We start from the raw sequence: 19,942 nt of genomic DNA on the forward strand, positions 1-19,942 counted from the left end.
ATTATTTTTAAAAATGTAAAGTACTCTACCTATAAAGTATAGATGTTTAATTTTTTTTCCACTCCATCCACGGGACTGAGGAACAGTAAATAAAAGAATTAATTTTTCCTTGAAACAACTTTCATCACTTACTTTTATTCCTTCTGCTCTGCATCCCACTACTTGTGCTCTGCCTAAGCCCATTTGCTGATGGTTCCCTTTGTCTACAGTGCTTGCTTCTTACTTTGTGTCTTTTTTCTTTGCTGAGAGCTGCCTCATGGTTTATGTTTATTAAACTCTCTTCCTCTTTGTCAAAAATATTTTAAAACCTCACCTGTTCTTTACAAACTATTACATACTAAAAATTACAATAAAATAATAATATTAAGGTTACACAGTCAAGCACTCACAAGTTAAAAAATGCCCATGCAGCCTTAATTCTAGTACCATTGTGCACAGTCATTACTGTGCACTCTTCGTTACCTGATCTTGTACTGTACTTTTCACGGGACTCCACACACATTCAGTACATGAGATGGTGCTCATTAGATAAGCAGATATTTAATTTTTTTTTCATTCACATTATTTGAAGTGTGGCTCAAGGCCTTATTTAGTGTACACTATTCAAAACCCACTATGAAGACAAAATGGCTAATTTCTTCTGGGCTTTTCTGTAGCCCTCATCACTTACGGTGGTATTGTCTTCATTTTATAGATACAGAACTGAGGCATGGAGAGAAAGTTCAAAGTTTCCACCACATTTGGGTGCCTAATTTTAGTCATCTAGGACCTAATTTTTCAGAATACTTAATAGAATGTAACACTTGTGTATGCTCAAAGCACAGCTCCCATTGCCTGGACTTTGGGGCAGTTAGTGCTCAGCAGTTGTGCATATCTGATCCAGAGCATAAAGCTGAACACCCAGAGAATAAGGAACACACACTGTGACCATCCATGAAAAGTTTAGTTTTAAATTATTTGCTTAGCATCATACAGGACCTCTGGAAGACACAGGGATAGAATCCAGTTCTCTTAGGCAACATCCATCTGCTTTAACAACAGCAACATCCTTTCTGTTCCTTCAGTCCCCTTCCTCATTTGCTATACACCTTCCAGTTTCTACAAATGAGGCAGGGATCCTACACATGACACCCTCCTCTAAAACATAAAACAATTCCCAAGCAGATCCAGTATGTGCACACAAAGGGCTAGATTTTGCCACCTTTATTCATAGACAAATTATTTTGTAATATTTTATCACTTGCATTATTTCATTTGGAAAAACATGGGATTACATATGAATTTAATCTGCTATTCACTATGCAAAAAGTATCTCATCCTGGCCCTATATGTTTACCCAGAGATGCGTTCCTGAAATTGCCTTCTAACACAGGCTTCCATCACAGAAGGAACTGTATTACTCTAATATTTCTCAGTTTGTATATGTCTTTGATACAGGATTCATGGATTTTTTTAGAACTTGATGGTGTGTGCTGGAATATGCCAGTATCCATTTAATTTTTGAGCCTTTTAACAGCACTCACAGTGTTCTGTCAACATCCAGAGCAACATTGTGTCTATGTAGCTAATCCCTGCTTCTTATAAACATAGTTGTTTGAACCCCATCACATTTTTATATTGTGTAAAGAGCAAAAGACACAATATTTGCCAAATGCACCCAGGGCACTCAATACTGAAATGTTCCTTTGTGAACTAGGGAGAAACGTGGAGATTAAGCTACTTGTGATATCATTTTGCTGCTTCTCCAGTTCTGAAACCCTTATAATGTGGCTGGCATTGGGAACACACGGCATTTACAAATTTCAAGGCCTCTAAGGGTACTCCCTTTAAAAAAAATCATTAAGAAAAAATAATGACAAGACTACCTCATGCTTTCAGTCATATGACCTTGCAGAAGCCAAGAAAGGCCAAGTTACTTAGATAACATAGTGGGACCACCCTTTGTTTCTTTAGGAAATGTTCTCACTCAGGAAGTCTGGAGTTAATTGCTTTGACTCAAAAAGCTGGACAGGCATATCCGTCCAGCCTGCATGTTGGTCATCTTGTGGGATTATGAAGTTTTTCAGGTGATTACTATATAGGAACACATTAACACTGGTACTTCTGGTTTTTTAAGTTACTAATGATGTATAATTTCTCATATGAGTCACTAATGTAAGAGTCACAAATATATGAATTAAAACCACCTTTTGATTCATATGATCTTTTCATTTATTAGCCCACATAGTGATATTCCGTGTCACATAACATATGACTAAGAGAAGAAGAAACTGTTTTGCAAGGCATGTTTGGTAAGGATTTTAAAGCAGTCATGTTTATTCTCTGTTAAATCAAAAAATGTGGGCAGGTGCTTGTAGCTGCTTTTTGACTTTAGGAAATTTAATTCAGTGTGTAGTTGTGTATGGAGCTGCTGTATGAGTGGGTGCTGTGTTTGTTATTTTCATGATCTCCCTGAATTTGGTTCTTCAGTTTGCATTTATTTTTAGAAAATTGTGAGTGGACAAAAGGACTAACTTCTCCTTTGGTTCCAAGTTATTAAATATATATCACCTTTAGCGCTAGATCCACAAAGGGATTTATGTGCCATCATAGGTGGCGAATTATATAGGCCCATGGCCCCAGTATCAGTTATAGTCCTAGCCCAGGGGCTGGGATCCACCAAAGCTTGCCACCTGCCACTCCCTGTACTCCCTACCTCCTTTGTCCTCTGGCCTTGTCTGACAGCCCCTGCAGATGACTTAAAATGTCACAGGGACCTCACCACCACCAGCACAGTAGGGCTGGAGTGCCTTCCAGCTGAGGAACTTCCAGAGAAGAAGCAAGTTCAATTCAAGGCCATTTTAAATGAAAGCCAACTTGTCACTTGAAATAGCCCTTCAAGTATCCTTAGACATAGTGGACACAGCAGCCATGACCATAGCCTCCATAGTGATGCACCAGGCATCCTGTCTGCAATCCTTGGGCATTCCCAAAGAACCTCAAACAATGTTGAAGACCTACCCTTTGATTTACTTTCAAAAAGATTCTCCTCTTGGTGTAAAAAAAACCATTTGATGGCCTCCACTACATCTTTACTATTAGTGTTAGAATACCTACTGGATCTGAAATACTCAGGTTCACTGATGCACACGATTAAAGTCCATCCTGCAGTCATTACAGCATTTCATCATGAGATTGACAAGGCCTTGATCTTCGCACACCCAGGGTATGTCTACACTACAAAGTTAATTCGAACTAACGGACGTTAGTTCTAATTAACTTTGATAGGCGCTACACTAGTGCTCCGCTAGTTCGAACTTAATTCGAACTAGCGGAGCGCTTAGTTCGAACTAGGTAAACCTCATTCTACGAGGACTAAGCCTAGTTCGAACTTACTAGTTCGAATTAAGGGGTGTGTAGCCCCTTAATTTGAACTAGTGGGAGGCTAGCCCTCCCCAGCTTTCCCTGGTGGCCACTCTGGCCAACACCAGGGAAACTGGTATGCCCCCCTCCCGGCCCCGGGCCCCTTAAAGGCGCTCGGGCTGGCTACGATGCCTGTGCCAGGTGCAAGCCTGCCAGCACCCAGCTAGCAGACCCTGCACCTGGCACGGTTTGAGCCAGCCACCCGATGCCCCCCAGCCCTCCCCCACTTCCCGGGAGCAGGCTGGCGGCTCCCGGGAGCTTGCCCGGGACCGCAAGAGGCGGGCACCCGCCTGGTCTAGTGCAGACATCGTGGACCTCGTCCACGACCTCCGCACTCGGCACAGGAAAGTGGCCGTCTAGGGCAGGAGAGCTGTCAGCCTGGCCACCCAGGAGCAGGTGTGCATGAAAATCAAGGTGGTCCACTGAGACCCCCGACCCTGAGCCCTGAGCTTACAATGGCCGTACTGGGTCAGACCAAAGGTCCATCTAGCCCAGTAGCCTGTCTGCCGACAGCGGCCAACCCTAGGTACCCTGGAGGGGATGGTCCAAAGACAGTGCCCAAGCCATTTGTCTCGTGCCATCCCTCTCCAGCCTTCCACAAACTATGGGCAGGGACACCACTCCTACCCCCTGGCTACTACCACTCCATGGACCCAACCTCCATGACTTTATCTCACTTCTCTTTAAACTCTGTTCTAGTTCTAGCCTTCACAGCCTCCTGCAGCAAGGAGTTCCACAGGTTAACTCTTTGCTTTGTGAAGAACAACTTTCTGTTGCTAGTTTGAAGCCTGCTACCCATTCCTTTCCTATGGTGTCCTCTAGTCCTTCTAGTATGGGAACTAATGAAGAACTTTTCTTGATGCACCCTCTCCACCCCACTCATGCTTTTATAGACCTCTATCCTATCCACCCTCAGTCTCCTCTTTTCTAAACTGAAAAGTCCCAGTCTCTTTTGCCTCTCTTCATATGGGACCTGTTCCAAACCTCTGATCATTTTAGTTGCCCTCCCCTCTGCCACCTCCTTTTCCCAGTCACCCCGAGTTTTGTTCTATAAAGAGAAATTCTATTTTTGACCACACGTTTTCTTTATTTTGTACATCAGGAAGGGGGGCTAGGGAAGGGTAAGTGGAAGGAGGTGAGGGAGGAATGGGGTATGAGCCCCCGATGAGGAGGACTGGGCTGGCTCTGCGGGCTTCTGGGGATGGAAGCTCTCCTGCAGCCCCCCAATTGCCCCCTCTCCCCAGATGGCAGCCTGCGGCAAGTGCAGCCGGGCTGATGGCCGAGTGCTGTGATGTGCCCAGTGTGGGCACTCAGGGCACTCCAAGCCAGGACTGCTTTGCAAGCGGGGCACCCCTGAGAACTGTCTGTCCAGGGTGGGGGTCGGGTCCCTTTAAGCACAGCCCTCGGCTAGCCTGAGGCAGCAGCTCCACGCTCTAAGTCCTCATCTGATGCCCTGCCAGCACTGCTTCTGGCCATCCTTAACCCCGGTTCAGGGTCCACTTAATGTGGACATGCTAGTTCGAATTAGCAAAACGCTAATTCAAACTAATTTTTAGTTCTAGATGCGTTAGTTCGAATTAGCTTAGTTCGAATTAACTAATTCGAATTAAGTTAGTTCGAATTAGCGCTGTAGTGTAGACATACCCCCAGGGGCAGCCTGTGAGCCTAGGCAGACTAGGCAGTCACCTAGGGTGCCACCGGTCCAGGCGCCCAATGATGATGTCAAGGCATGGCCCGGGCGCCCTTTGATTACATCACGGTCATTGACGGCTGTGAAGGCAGGGGTGCCGATCACGCCTTCCGCCTGGGGCGCCAGCTGCTATAGCCAGCCTTGGGCCACTCCTGAACACACCCCATAACTAAACACTTCCTCATGGGTCGCCAGAACATTTATCCAAAGGTTTACCAACCTACTCTGGCCTGGGACCTCAATCTGGTCAATTGCCCTCTATGGGGCTTTTTCAAAAAAAGTGACCTTTTTTCGAAAAAAGTTCACCTGAGTCTAGACTGCAGCCATGTTTTTTCGAAAGTAAATTGAAAGAACGCAGCAGTTTTTTTGATCGCGGTACACCTCATTTTACGAGGAATACCGCCTTTTTTCGAAAGTGCTCTTTTGAAAAAAAGTGCTATTGAATGCAAACTGTGCTTTTTCAAAAGAGAACATCTAGACTCTCTTTCAAAAAAGCAGCTTGCTTTTTCAAAAAATCTGCTTGTAGTCTAGACCCTCTCTTTCGAAAGAGGCTTGTAGTCTAGATGTAGCCTATGACTCAAATGAACCTGAAATCCCTTCTGCTTTGTGAGGGGCACTGCTCTACAGTCATCTGCAAGGGACAGCACTTGAAGAAGAAAAAGAGAAGGTTACTCATCTTATGCAGTAAAAGTCGTTCTTCAAGAGGTGTATCCTTGGGGGTGCTCCACTACCCATCTTCCTCCCACTCTGGAGTTCTTAGGAGAGAGAAAGGAGGAAGCTAGTGCCTGTGTGGCTGAGGTTATAGGTAGTGGCTATGTCCAAGGGGGTACTTCCACTGTGGGGCCCAGCCATATGTCCCTAGTTAGCAGAGTGGGGTGAGCTCTGTTCCTTGTGGCTATGTACAGGCTGGGCTGGGCCAAGCCATATCTTCCTACATGGTCACTGGCAATCACTTCTGTCCTCACCCTCCACCAGTCCAGCTCCCACCTCACACCAATTCTGCCCTACCTGTATCCAGCCCCTACCTTGCATTAGTTCTGCTCTCACCCAAGTCCCACTAGAGCTGTCCCAATGGCTCCCTCAACTCACATCTAGCTCCCAGCCCCCATTTCAGCCCCCCTGACATCACCTCTGCTTTTTCTGAGGCTCTTCTCCCCTCAGAACTCTGGCAGGCTGCCGCAGGATCCCTGCTCCCCTTTCAGGCTCTTCCCTTCACCAATGGCTGCAGGAAGGTGTGGGAGGGGCAGAGCAGGAGAGGGAGACTGAGCTCTGATTGGTTGTTTTTCCCTGGATGAGGTGAGGTAATAATGCAGATGGCCAATTGGAAGGTGACCTTCTCCTCCTTCCTTCCATCTCGCTTGTACCCACACCTCTGCTGGTTTTTCAAAAAATTCTGTGGCACACCAGTGTACCATAGCACATGGGTCAGAAAACACAGTTCTGTGATGAACTATTGACTTGCAGCTGATTTAGATTTTTTTTAATGACACAGTTCCTAGCATCAATTTCCTAATGATTGGTGAACAGCTGTGACATCATAATTTAGTGTGATGAAACCTCACAACCAAATCTGGCAATCCTATTCCCAGATCTGCTATATATAGTATCACTTGTACCTGCTGTGGTAAACTGGCTCCAAACAAAGTTTTAGATAACGAGGAGTCCTCTGGCACTTTAGAGATGAACAGATTTATTAGGATGTAAGCCTTCATGGGTAAAACCTGATTAATCACCCTGACTGAATTGGCCTCATTAAAGTTGGACTTACACGTGATAAATAACTTCCTTGTAACATGATAAGTAATTTCCTTCTTGTTTTATTTATATATATATATATATATTATATATATATATATATATATATATATATATATATATATATATGCCCTTGCCTTTGTAATTTCCACTCCAATTCATCTGAAGTGAGTTTTACCCATGAAAGCTTATGCCCTAATAAATCTGTTAGTCTCTAAGATGCCACAGGACTCTGTTTGTTGTTTTTGCAGATACAAACTAACACAGATACCCTCTGAGACAGTTTTAGATGTTAATTTTGTATGACCAAAAATTAATTAGAGCGCTGCAAATCTGTGGATATTCACTTTATATCCTTGGCTATCTGCATCCGTGGATGTGGATATCTGTGGATCATTTCTGCAGACGCAGATACCAATTTAGTATTCATGAAGAACTCCAGACTTAAAGCTTTCTCATAACCTTGAAAGCTGACACTATGCTGGCACTGCAAATGCTACAGTGGCACAGCTGTTGTGCTGCTGTGGTGTGAAGACTAGTGATAGAAGGGTTTTGCCCTTTGCTGAAATACATATACCTCTACAAGAGGAAGTTAGGTCAAGTGATGTTTTAGGTGCAGTCCCCAAGGGTGGCTGAGGGTTGGAGTCCCACCCTCCCTAGAGATAATCACCTCTAGTTTCTGGAGGGACGGATCTGGCACCTTTGGAACAAAGGATGGATAAGGGGAGCACAGAAGGTAGGGAGGTTGGGGGCTTCTCCAGTGGTGCAGTGGATAAGGTACCTGCATCCAGAGCTAAAGGTAGAGAGCTCACCCATCTCCAGAATAGTTATTCCAAAATAGCTTATTTCAAAATAGCACATCTACAATGCAGAGAAGCCTCAAAATTAGTCTGAGACAGACTTCCCTAATGTGGACATGCTATCTTGATTTTGATCCCCAGGATGCAAGCGGAGGAATAACTCAGAATGGCCTTCGTGAGGAGCTACTTCAAAATAGCAGTAGTGGAGCATCTACATACGTCTTATTTTAAAATAGCTATTTTTGGAATAGGTGTTATTCTTCATAGAATAAGGTTTACAGATTGTGGAATAAGCCACCCACTATTTTAAAATTATTTCGAAATAACGGAATGGCTGTGTAGATGCTCACATTGTTATTTTGAAATAATTCTAATCTCAAAATAACGCTGCAGTGTAGATACACTCTGGTTATGTCTAGACTACGTCCCTTTTTCATAAAAGGGATGTAAATTAGACGTATCGCAATTGCTAATGAAGCGGGGATTTAAATCTCCCCCGCTTCATTAGCATAAAAATGGCTACCGCTTTTTTTCCGCACGGAGCTTTGTCGGAAAAAAGCGCCAGTCTAGACACTGATCTTGTGGAAAATAAAGCCTTTTCCGAAAGATCTCTTATACCTTATTTCAAGAGGGATAAGGGATCTTTCGGAAAAGGCTTTATTTTCCACAAGATCAGCGTCTAGACTGGCACTTTTCTCCAGCAAAACTCCGTGCGGAAAAAAAGCAGCAGCCATTTTTATCCTAATGAAGCGGGGGAGATTTAAATCCCCACTTCATTAGCAATTGCGATACGTCTAATTTGCATCCCTTTTATGAAAAAGGGATGTAGTCTAGACGTAGCCCCTGAGTGCCCAAGGAACTTTCAGATCTCACCAACCTTCACTACCTAAACCCCGTTCAGAATTTCATAAGTCCTGCTTCTGCACATTGTCCCAAAAACTGTGACTCCTGACTGGTGAATGAAAAATGAACAGGAATGATAATAATGAACAAAAAGACACACAGAATTTCAGTATAATGAATTTTATTTTATTTAGTCTTCTAATATAAACACACTGGTTATTGTTTACACATCCACAACACTGCTTATATGAGGAGAGTATAAAACCCGCGCAGGTCAACGAAGAGTTGACAGTAGCCTGAGCACTCAATTAGCCCACCTTACTGCACTGGAGTCCTTGTCAGGCTCAATTCAGTATCAAAGCCAGCTGTGGAGGAGTTGAGTGTTTTCCTCAAAGGAAGTAGTGGTTCCTAGCAGTAGCATTGGAAGACTGAGAAGTAAAGAGATCTATATGCTCTCCTAAGTCCTTTTCTGGGTGGATAACTGAAAATGCAAAGCTGTAGGTGTGAGATATTACTTTATTTCAGTGAACAAACTGAAACTGAGGTAAAATTTCAGATGGGTCAGAAGACATTTTACTTTGCTACCTGCATTTTAATATTGATTAAGGGCATTGAAAAGTAGAACTCCAGAGGAACCTGGCTGGAGGGTGAATACCCCACTACATAAAATAGATGATCATGCTCCATGGGAGTGATCTGAGGAAGTGAGTGACTACCCCAGAGCAATATCACCAGAGGGTGCTCTGGAGTGATAAGAACATTACACTGCCCTGGAGAGCTCTGGTCTAAAAACAGAAGGGGTGGGATGTGGTGCAATATAAAAGCAAAGTAACTAAATAGCTAAGGGCTACTTAAAGATTAGTTTAGAGGTGTTTTAAATTATTCTGGAATGTTCTCTAAAGTACTACATGGTGCATAGAGAGCAGTAGTGACTGGTTATTGGTAGAAAGTACTTTTTATCAGAGACTGCAAGTAGGAGAGTGAAATTGCTAAGTGTGCTAAAGGAGAGAAACATAAGTACCTTCTTGAACTTCACTAGAAATATACAGCTGCTTTAAAATATGCATGGTCATAAGCATCTGCTGAATTGTGGTCATAGGAACTAAGTGGGAGGGGAGGAAGAAGAGGTACTGAGATGTAAGTGGAAGGAGATGAAAGTATCAGGGAAATTTTCTAAATACAGAAGTTACATGGATATTCTAGCAATGAAAGTTGCTAAACCAGTGCAATTCTGAGTGTATTCCAGGCCAGAAATGTCAGCAGAGTTGATCCTGTAATGCAGTAGAGGCACTGTGCTGCACCATGTGCTCTGGCTAGCACTAAGGACTGGGGGAGGAGGGTGCCTCACAGTGTGGGCCAGCTACCCTGAGCACTACTCTTCCCGCTTTCAACTCCACTTCCATTCTGGAAGCACAATACTGCCCCTGCCACCTTGCCCAAGGGCCCACAGATGCTGTGGGTTCTGCTGTGGCAGGCTCTGATTGAGATAAACTCAGTGTCATAAGTGCTTAACCTACACTAAAGAGGGTTTGTTGTTATAGCTATACCAGAAAACCTGCCTAATGTAATTGCAGCTCATAGGATATGTCTACAGTACAGCGCTAATTCGAACTAACTTAGTTCGAATTAGTTAATTCGAACTAAGCTAATTCAACTTAGCGCATCTAGATCTAAAAACTAGTTCGAATTAGCGTTTTGCTAATTCGAACTAGCATGTCCACATTGAGTGGACCCACATTGAGTGGACAGAGGTTAAGGATGGCTGGAAGCAGTGCCAGCAGGGCATCAGAGTAGGACTCAGAGCATGGAGCTGCTGTCTCAGGCTAGCTGAGGGCTGTGCTTAAAGGGACCCGACCCCCACCCCGGACAGACAGTTCTCAGGGGTGCCCCGCTTGCAAAGCAGTCCTGGCTTGGAGTGCCCTGAGTGCCTACACTCGGAACATCACAGCGCTCGGCCATCAGCCCGACTGCACTTGCCGCAGGCTGCCATCCGGGGGGAGGGGACAATCGGGGGGCTGCAGGAGAACTTCCACTCCGAGCAGCCCGCAGAGCCAGCCCAGTCCTCCCCATCCGGGGCTCGTACCCCATTCCTCCCTCACCTCCTTCCACTTACCCCTCCCTAGCCCCCCTTCCTGATGTACAAAATAAAGGACATGTGTTTTCAAAAATAGAATCTCTCTTTATTGAACAAAACTGGGGAAGAGAGGGGCTGGGAGAGGGGAGGGCAACTAAAATGATCAGGGGTTTGGAACAGGTCCCATATGAAGAGAGGCTAAAGAGACTGGGACTTCTCAGCTTAGAGAAGAGGAGACGGAGGGAGGATATGATAGAGGTCTCTAAAAATATGAGTGGTGTGGAAAGGGTGCATAAAGAAAAGTTCTCCATTAGTTCCCATAATAGAAGGACTAGAGGACACCAAAGGAAAGCAATGGGTAGCAGGCTTCAAACTAGTAACAGAAAGTTATTCTTCACAAAGCAAATAGTCAACCTGTGGAACTCCTTGCTGCATGAGGAGTAACGGTCGTTCGAACTAGGAAGCCTAGTTCGAACTACCTAGTTCGTGCCGCGTGTAGCCGCGCGGCACGGGGTTTGAACCAGCCGGGATTTAAAAATGGCAGTGCCCGGCTTATGCAAATGAAGCCCGGGAAATTCAAATCCCGGGCTTCATTTGCAAGTGCGGTATGCCTACATTACCCTCCTACTTCGAAATAGGAGGGTAGTGTAGACATATCCTATCAGAGTTTAAAGAGAAGTTAGATCAATTCATGGAGGTTGGGTCCATGGAGTGGTATTAGCCAGGGGGTAGGAGTGGTGTCCCTGCCCAAAATTTGTGGAAGGCTGGAGAGGGATGGCACGAGACAAATGGCTTGGTCACTGTCTTTGGTCCATCCCCTCCAGAGTACCTAGGGTTGGCTGCTGTTGGCAGACAGGCTACTGGAGTAGATGGACCTTTGGTCTGACCCAGTACGGCCATTCTAAGCTCAGGGCTCAGGGGCGGGGGTCTCAGTGGACCACCTTGATTTTCATGCAAACCTGCGCCTGGGTGGCCAGGCTGGCAGCTTTCCTGCCCTAGACGGCCACTTTCCTGTGCCTAGTGCGGAGGTCGTGGACGAGGTACACGATGTCAGCACTAGACCAGGCGGGTGCCCGCCTCTTGCAGTCCTGGGCAGGCTCCCGAGAGCCGCCAGCCTGGTCCCGGGAAGCGGCGGAGGGCTGGGGGGCATCGGGTGGCTGGCTCGAGCTGTGCCAGGTGCAGGATCTGCTGGCTGGGTGCTGGCAGGCTTGCACCTGGCACGGGCACCGTAGACAGCCCGTGCCCCTTTAAGGGCTCCGGGGCCGGTAGGGGGGCATACGAGTTTCCCTGGTGGTGCCCAGAGTGTCCACCAGGGAAAGCTGGGGAGGGCTAGCCTCCCACTAGTTCAATTAAGGGGCTACACAGCCCTTAATTCGAACTACTTAATTCGAACTAGGCGTTAGTCCTCGTGGAATGAGGTTTACCTAGTTCGAACTAAGCGCTCCGCTAGTTCGAATTAAGTTCGAACTAGCGGAGTGCTAGTGTAGCGCCTATCAAAGTTAATTCGAACCAACGTCCGTTAGTTCGAATTAACTTTGTAGTGTAGACATACCCATATAGACAAAAGAGTTGGAAGTTTTTTGGTTTGGTAGATTTTGATTTGTTTTGTTTTGTTTTGTTTTGTTTTCTGGCATATTTTTTATCAGTTCCTGGAATAAAATAAGATTATACTATGGCTCTTGCGAGTCACTGGCCTACACGAAAAACATAAGCAGTATTAAAATATTAGCCAGGAGATGCTAACATCATATAGGATCTTTTTCAAATAACTTGTTACAAGTTGCCTTATTTATTAAAGGGAGAGAGAAACTCTGCACCCTTGTATTGAAAATGATTCTTATAGAATCATAGGACTGAAAGGCCCTGTGGTCCAGTCCCCTGCACGCATGACAAGACTAAGTATTATCTAGACCATTCTTAATAGGTTGTCTGACCTGCTGTTAACAATCTCCAATGATGGAAACTACATAAATTCCGTAGGCAATTTATTCCAGTGGTTAACCACCCTGAGCATTAGGAACCTTTTCCTCATGTCCAGCCTAGACCTCCCTTCCTGCAATTTAAGCCTGTTGTTGTTCAGAGGTTAAGAAAAACAATTTTTCTCCCTCCTCCTCATAACAACTTTTTATGTACTTGAAAATGTTTACTGTGTCCAGACTAAACAAACCCATTTAAAAAAAAATCTTGCCTCACATGTCATGTTTTCTAGACCTTTAATCATTTGTTGTTGCTTTCCTGAAAGGTGGCAAGCAGAACTGGACACAAGACTCCATTTGAGGGCTAATCAGTGCAGAGTAGAGCAAAAGAATTACTTCTCATGAGCTGCTAGTACATCCCAGAATTATGTTAGCTTTTTTTTGCCACAGCGTCATACTGTTGACTCATATTTGGCTTGTGATCCACTATGACCCCTACATCCGTTTTCTCATTAGTCCTTCCTGTGTAGTCATTTCCCATTTAGTATGTCTGCAACTGATTGTTCCTTTCTAAATGGAGTATTTTACATTTCTCCTTATCAAATTACATCCTATTTACTTCCGACCATTTTTTCAGTTCATCCTGATCATTTTGAATTTTCATCCTCTCCTCCAAAGCACTTGCAGCTTCAGCTTAGTACCATCTGCAAACTTTATAAGTGTACCTTATCAGATTGTAACCTATTGCTGTTGGGCCTCTGTGCCTACACTAGAGTTTTGTTTCCAGTCAGTAAAGACTCAACAAGAGGGCTGGACACATACCTTCATGCTTGTGACTGCTGGTTTTATTTGTGGTGAATGTGTTTTAAATGGTGTTAATAGGAGAACATTTATGTTGAGGAATTTTGAGAGGTGGAAAAGGTTAAGATTATGGGGACAGGGATGGATAAAGATGAGGCATCCATGCTGAATACGAGACCTATCAGATGCTTTCAGTACAGTTGTCTAGAAGTGGTGCCTGAGGTCCCTGGCAGAAGCAGACAGAGCTGCTTTTCAGGGGCTTCATTCTTTTTTCTCAGACAGATCTCAACTGGTAGTTGCTGGATATTCTTCCTGATATGCTCTCATGTGTGGCATTCTGTCAGATGCTATTTTCGTCAGCCTCTTCAATGTGCCTAAGGATTAGTAAGGAGGCATCCAATGGATGTTCTCACTATGCTGACAGCACCCTGTGAAATGTCGCTGTCTCATTTACCTCAGATAAACGCAATTCAGTCCCTTTGCCTGTGTTCATGTGAGGGTAAGGAATAGATGAGAGCAAGCTGACTGAAGCTCAGTCTAAATGAGACTGAGGTGATTATGGTGGGTTGGAGAAGCAGCCAGAGGAGATGGCAGAGCTAACTGGTGCATTCCCTGTGAGGGAGTAACTCTACCATTAATAAGTAGGGCTCACAATTTAGATTATAACCCCAGCTGCTGGTCAATATTTCAAATGTCGGGAGTAATCCAATCAGTTTTTTATCATCTGTACCTGGCAAGGAAGCTGAGACCTTTTCTTTTGGATGAATGCCTTGCTTCTGTTATCCATTCTTTTGTTATCTGCAGATTAAACTAGAGCACTAGGCAGTCTACTTGGGGCTATAACCTGCAACCAGACTGAAGTGGTACAGAAGGTAGTGTCTCGTTTCCTGAGTAGTGTATTTTGCTAGGAGCATATGCAATCTGTACTTCCCTAACCATACTGGTTGCCTATTGGTTTCCACATGGAATTTAAGTTTGACTATAACCTCTAAAGGCCCAGCTGGTCTGATATTTGAACACTGTCTCTAAATTCGGCAGCTGTGCTCAATCTTCTCCTAGCAATACAATGAGTTTTAATTTTCACAAAATTTTGAAGACACAAAGTTCTGTAATAGTGCTAGGTGTGATAATGGTTGAATGACAAAGGTTTTAGGAACTCCAAATAAAATGGAAGCAAAATGAATACAAACATAAAAAAAATTCTGAGAGAATACTAAAACTGCTTTCCAAATATGTTGCATAACAGAGTGCTGTTGCTTTGTCATGGAAACACAATTTCTTTAGTATATGTTATTACTAGCATGACATTAAATGTGAAAAAAGAATGGATTCTTATTTGCAATAAACTTCTGTTCAAAGAAGATAAATACAAATAACAAGGAACTAGACTGATAGGTTCTTATTCTGAAAGCTGAAATTGTGCAATGGGAAAATATTTCTTATTATTACAGACGCCTTTGAAATGTCTGCAGGGAAAATTAAATGATATTTGTTGACATCAAAAGGGCTGTAATTAACACCTAAGAGTGCTAAACAAATAATGTAAATACTCACTTTCTTCTATTGCATCAGATAACTAGGACTTTTTCTGGTAAATGACTTGTTCATTTCCCCTGTAACTCATGCATAAAATTTGACTTGCAGTCATTAAAAATAGCTTACTAAATAGCATGTAAGCTCTTCCATATTAAAATATTAATCCTCTCTCTCTAAAATGTGTACTTCCCTAAAGCCAGTTATTCAAATGGTTTTGTAGCACCTACAGTACTGTTTCCTTTGTGGGATGTTCTTTAACTGAAAACAAAAATGTAAACAAAATGAGGGGGAATATCCTATATCAAAGTACTACAGAAATCACAGAGCTGGATACTAATCATCTGTGAAGATTATAACTATAGAAGAATATTAGGAACCATATTTTCAGTGCTAGCCTCTTTATCCCTGAAATATTGAATACTACAATTAAATGTAGGTACAAATCCTACCACTAAGTCTAGCCTCAAGGTGACAAGACATAAGAGATCTGTTGTTCTTGTTTCACTACCTGTAGATAGAAAAAAATGTGCTTAGCCACAACTGTGATCGAATTATCTAGCAAGAGCCTCTGGTCCAGCCAGATCCTAGATTGCAAACCTGTTTTACTAGTGCTAGCTTTATTTTCTCAATCAGGGGTCCTAAATAACATCTCCTCCAGAACTTGCAGTTGCTTCTTGCAACCCACTAACTTTGTTCCAGTTCTGTGGATTAAACATCAATTAGTTAAACTTTATCAGATCCTGAAAAAAAACTTAATCAGATCCTGAAAGTAAACCATTCTACTGCATTGATGGGTTCTGATAAGATGGACATGTCTAGCTTTATCCTCTGTATACTGAAAACAATGTAGCCCTTGATCTCCAGTTTTACCCTTCCAGCAGCTTTCTAAGCTGTGCAAAAGAGGTCTTGGTATTTATTTAAAATTATCTTCTGGGTCTTTCCTACTAAAAAGGAATGAAGCACTGTCCACTCCTGCAAGGGACTTCAGATATGTTAACAGTATCTCATTATCAACAGTGCCAAAACTTGCTGAGAGTTCATATAAAAGACAACATGGACATCTTAACCATTGCTAAGATTGCTGTGTAAGTCTCTAAGGGTATGTCTACACTACCCTCCTAGTTCGAACTAGGAGGGTAATGTAGGCATACTGCACTTGCAAATGAAGCCTGGGATTTGAATTTCCCGGGCTTCATTTGCACAAGCGGGGAGCCGCCATTTTTAAAACCCCGCTGGTTCGAACCCCATGCAGCGCGGCTACACAGGGCTCGAACTAGGTAGTTCGGACTAGGATTCCTATTCCGAACTACCGGTACACCTCGTGGAAATTCAAATCCCGGGCTTCATTTGCAAGTGCGGTATGCCTACATTACCCCGCTAGTTCGAACTAGCGGGGTAGTGTAGACATACCCTAACCTTTCTACCCTGATAAATTTGTATTCAACCCCACTGGTTTACATTAAAGCTAACTGGAATATGAGTTGTTTTTGCTTCTAACAGGGGAAAATGTCTTAATTGACTTTCTGGTGCTGGTGTTACTACTGGATCTGAGGAAGTTTTACAGGTTGAATTTGTGGTCACTTGTGATAAAAGGGGGTTCAACTACATTAGTCAGTTGGTCTGTTACTAATATTTCTCCCTGTTCTCTCCCTATTTCTGCGAGTTTTTACCTTATCGATATCATTTGTCTGAACATTGAGATCATAGAAACAACTCATGTTTTCAAATTGTGTGTAACTTGAATTCATGATCTTTTCCACATACATGTTCTCCTCTTTTTCTTAGATCCTATCTCATATCTTTTCCTTCCTAAATATAGTGATATTTCCTATTTTTGCCATCTGATATAAATCCTCATACCCCAAAGAAGGTTGTCTTCATTTTCGGTTTTTCTTTTCAAATACAGTACAGGATTAAGCTTTGTATATTTTATTGTAACTTCGTCTTATGGCAGTCTTCCAGTACAGTAACAAAATACCATCTTTGTCCTATTGGGAATACTTGCACTATTTCTCCTGTTTGACACAGGCAGATAGCTGACAAGGTAGTCAACATCAAGTTTCTTGAACAGGAGATGAACCATTGCCTCTTTAGATTTGTCTGAAAGCCCCAGACATCCTATTTTATAAGGGGGTAAATTGGCAATTTCTAACAAAAATAGACTCAGTGGCTACCCATTGATTTTAACTGCCAGACAGAGTGGGCCAAATCTAGTGTTGGTGAACACCCTGCCACTTCCAAAATTCCACAAGCACACATGGCAAGAGCGTATACACCCAGAGGGGCAAGGGCTCATATGGAGAGGGCAGGTAAGGGTGCTTAGAGTACCCCTTTCCCTATTCTTCCCAAGCCCTGCCACTCACTTGATGTTCCTCTTCCTATTATCTCATCCCTTCACTCCCTCAAGCCATCCCCAGTCCCCAACCTCTTTCATCTCTTCTGCCGCCATTCTCTATTTATCCCCCTCCTCATAATCCTACTGCAGACCCCAAACTCTCTCCTCCTATTTCCCCTCTTTCCCCCCTCTAATTATCCTTTCTTGGAATCAATTACATGTCTGATTTTCCTCCCAAGACTTTGAGGAGGCATGGGGGTTTGGGTGCACTAGCAGCACTGGGGATTGCAGGAGGGTTGGAGTAAATTGCAAATACTGGGAGAAACTTTTGTTGTGGAAGAACTAAAGCAGCAGCTATTAGCAACCAAGGTTTTTGCCCCAAAGTCTCAGGGGATTGTTTATGGGATTTATTACCATTGCCACCAGAACAGCATGGGTAATTCTGTGCAGTGACAATGCCTCAAATAAGGGGAATAGGAAGAAGTTTCTGACATGCCTGCAGTGTTTCACTGTAGCAGATAGCAATTTCTACTCAATTTCTGTGAAGATAATGATGAATCTGCAAAAGGCAGATTGTGCGGTAATTTCAAGATCAGGGAGCCCCGTTGTCTGGAGTTGGACACCCTCTCTATCTCCTTTCATGCTTTTGGGAAGATCTGAGGACCCCTTGCTGTCTTTTCATATAAACTGGGATTTGGGAAGTTCTGCTCTTTTGAGACAGGAGCTGAGATTAGGCATATTTTATGCCTGTCACAGGCTCTAAAGTATTCTGAGAGGAGGAAAGGAACAGCTATTGAAGTGAATGGAGCTATCTGAACTTCTCAGAGCTTACTATGGACTAAGGCAAACAAAATGTGGAGTATCAGTTGTTATGTACTGAAAAAAACCTCAGTATGAAGGCAAACTGCCCTGCACACATAGCACACAATACTTGCAAACATGGGAATTGGTTGACATAGAAACAATCATGGTGAAAATGTACAGCCATTTTTGTGATTACAATATTCAGAGAAGAACACCAAAGTGTTTTTGAGTTTTTTGACATAGAAGGGAAATAAGTATTGTGATAGGTGAATGCAAAATGGCTATCCTGTAACCCACCAGTTGATCAGCTTTTGAGAAACTGGCCAGCAATTACAGCCTATTTCGAGTCAGTAGGGGAGTCTAGTCCAGTAGCATTAAAGAATGTGTACACAGAAGATATTGAGTATGCTTGGATTATGGAAATGTGCATGTGGTTGGTTTTTTTTTCCACACTTTGGCTTGTCTTCGGTGTACTTGTGGGAAAGTTGGGAAGGAATCAAAGCTATGCTATCCTCATATGTACATAGAGATGTGCCATTTTAAGACGAAGAGTCTAAATTGGAAAGAGTATTGTTTTCTGGATTCCAAGCCAACTGATGGGAAGGCTATTGTCACAACAAAAAGCAAAGGCAAAGCCTGACTTCATTCAGTTTTATGACTGATCAATAAATATTTTGTATTCTCACAGTGGTGAAGCTGAAAGCCACTGGGCTCTAGGGGTATGTCTACACTACCACCCTAGTTCTAACTAGGGTGGTAATGTAGGCAACTGGAGTTGCAAATGAAGCCCGGGATTTGAATTTCCCGGGCTTCATTTGCATCTCGCCGGGCGCCGCCATTTTTAAATGTCCGCTAGTGCGGACTCCGTGCCGCATGGCTACACGTGGCACGGAGTCCGCACTAGCGGACATTTAAAAATGGTGGCGCCTGGAAAGATGCAAATGAAGCCCGGGAAATTCAAATCCCGGGCTTCATTTGCAACTCCGGTTGCCTATATTACCACCCTAGTTCGAAATAGGGTGGTAGTGTAGACATACCCTAAGAAACTTGGAGTCTCAGACCTTGAGGATGTAACAGATGCATTCAAAATGAGGGATATCCTAAATATGGACCATTTCTACAAGGAATTCTGCACCAGTCCAGATGTGATCAAATCATCAAGAAATGATATTTCTAAATCTATCAGTGAATATATGTTTCAGAAATGTGGAAAAGAAAACTTTAAAAACTTGCTCTAAATAGGGTTGTTTGTATTTAATACAGCAGAACCAAACACATTTGTAGAGAAGGTTTTGTCTCAGCATGACAAAACCCTGGCTGGTTTGATCTAGTTGGGATTGGTCCTGCCTAGAGCAGGGGGCTGGACTTGATGACCTCCTTGATGGTCTCCTTGATGGTCTCTTTCAGCTCTATGGCTCTATGATTCTATGATTCATGAATGGGGAATAATGCTTCCATGCATGGAACAGATACAACATCGATTTAATTAAAAGCCAAGTCTAATTTACATTAAGTTCTCGTTATCCTACAAATATTTCCTCATCTCTGCATAACAAGACTGGTAGTTGCTGAGTGGTGCAAAAAGCGTCGAGAAATACCCTTTGTGTGTATAGTTGAGTATTGCTTCTTAATTATGATAATATCAGGATGAAGGGTGGGGCATAGTTGCCAAGAAAACAGTTCCTTATTTTGTAAATATGATATTGGCAACCTTAGTTCCAAGTGTCTCCCCTGATGGGGTAGCCCATGAACAAAATGAGGAGACTTAACACGAACTGAGTTCATGGGATAAGGGGAGAAATGCCTCCCTCTCACCCCGGTCTACATTAGGATCTTAGTCCAAAATACACTCCCCACCAAGTTAGAATTAGTAAGTGATATGTCCATAATACCAAGCCTGTTATTTCGGAATAATGGGCTGCAGAATTTGAACTCTCTAGTCCTGTTTTTCATGAGGAATGACGCTATTCCCAAATTTGTAAGTCC

Source organism: Pelodiscus sinensis, chromosome 1 (genome assembly GCF_052426305.1).
Source record: "Pelodiscus sinensis isolate ZL-2025 chromosome 1, ASM5242630v1, whole genome shotgun sequence".
NCBI classification, from domain to species: Eukaryota; Metazoa; Chordata; order Testudines; family Trionychidae; genus Pelodiscus; species Pelodiscus sinensis.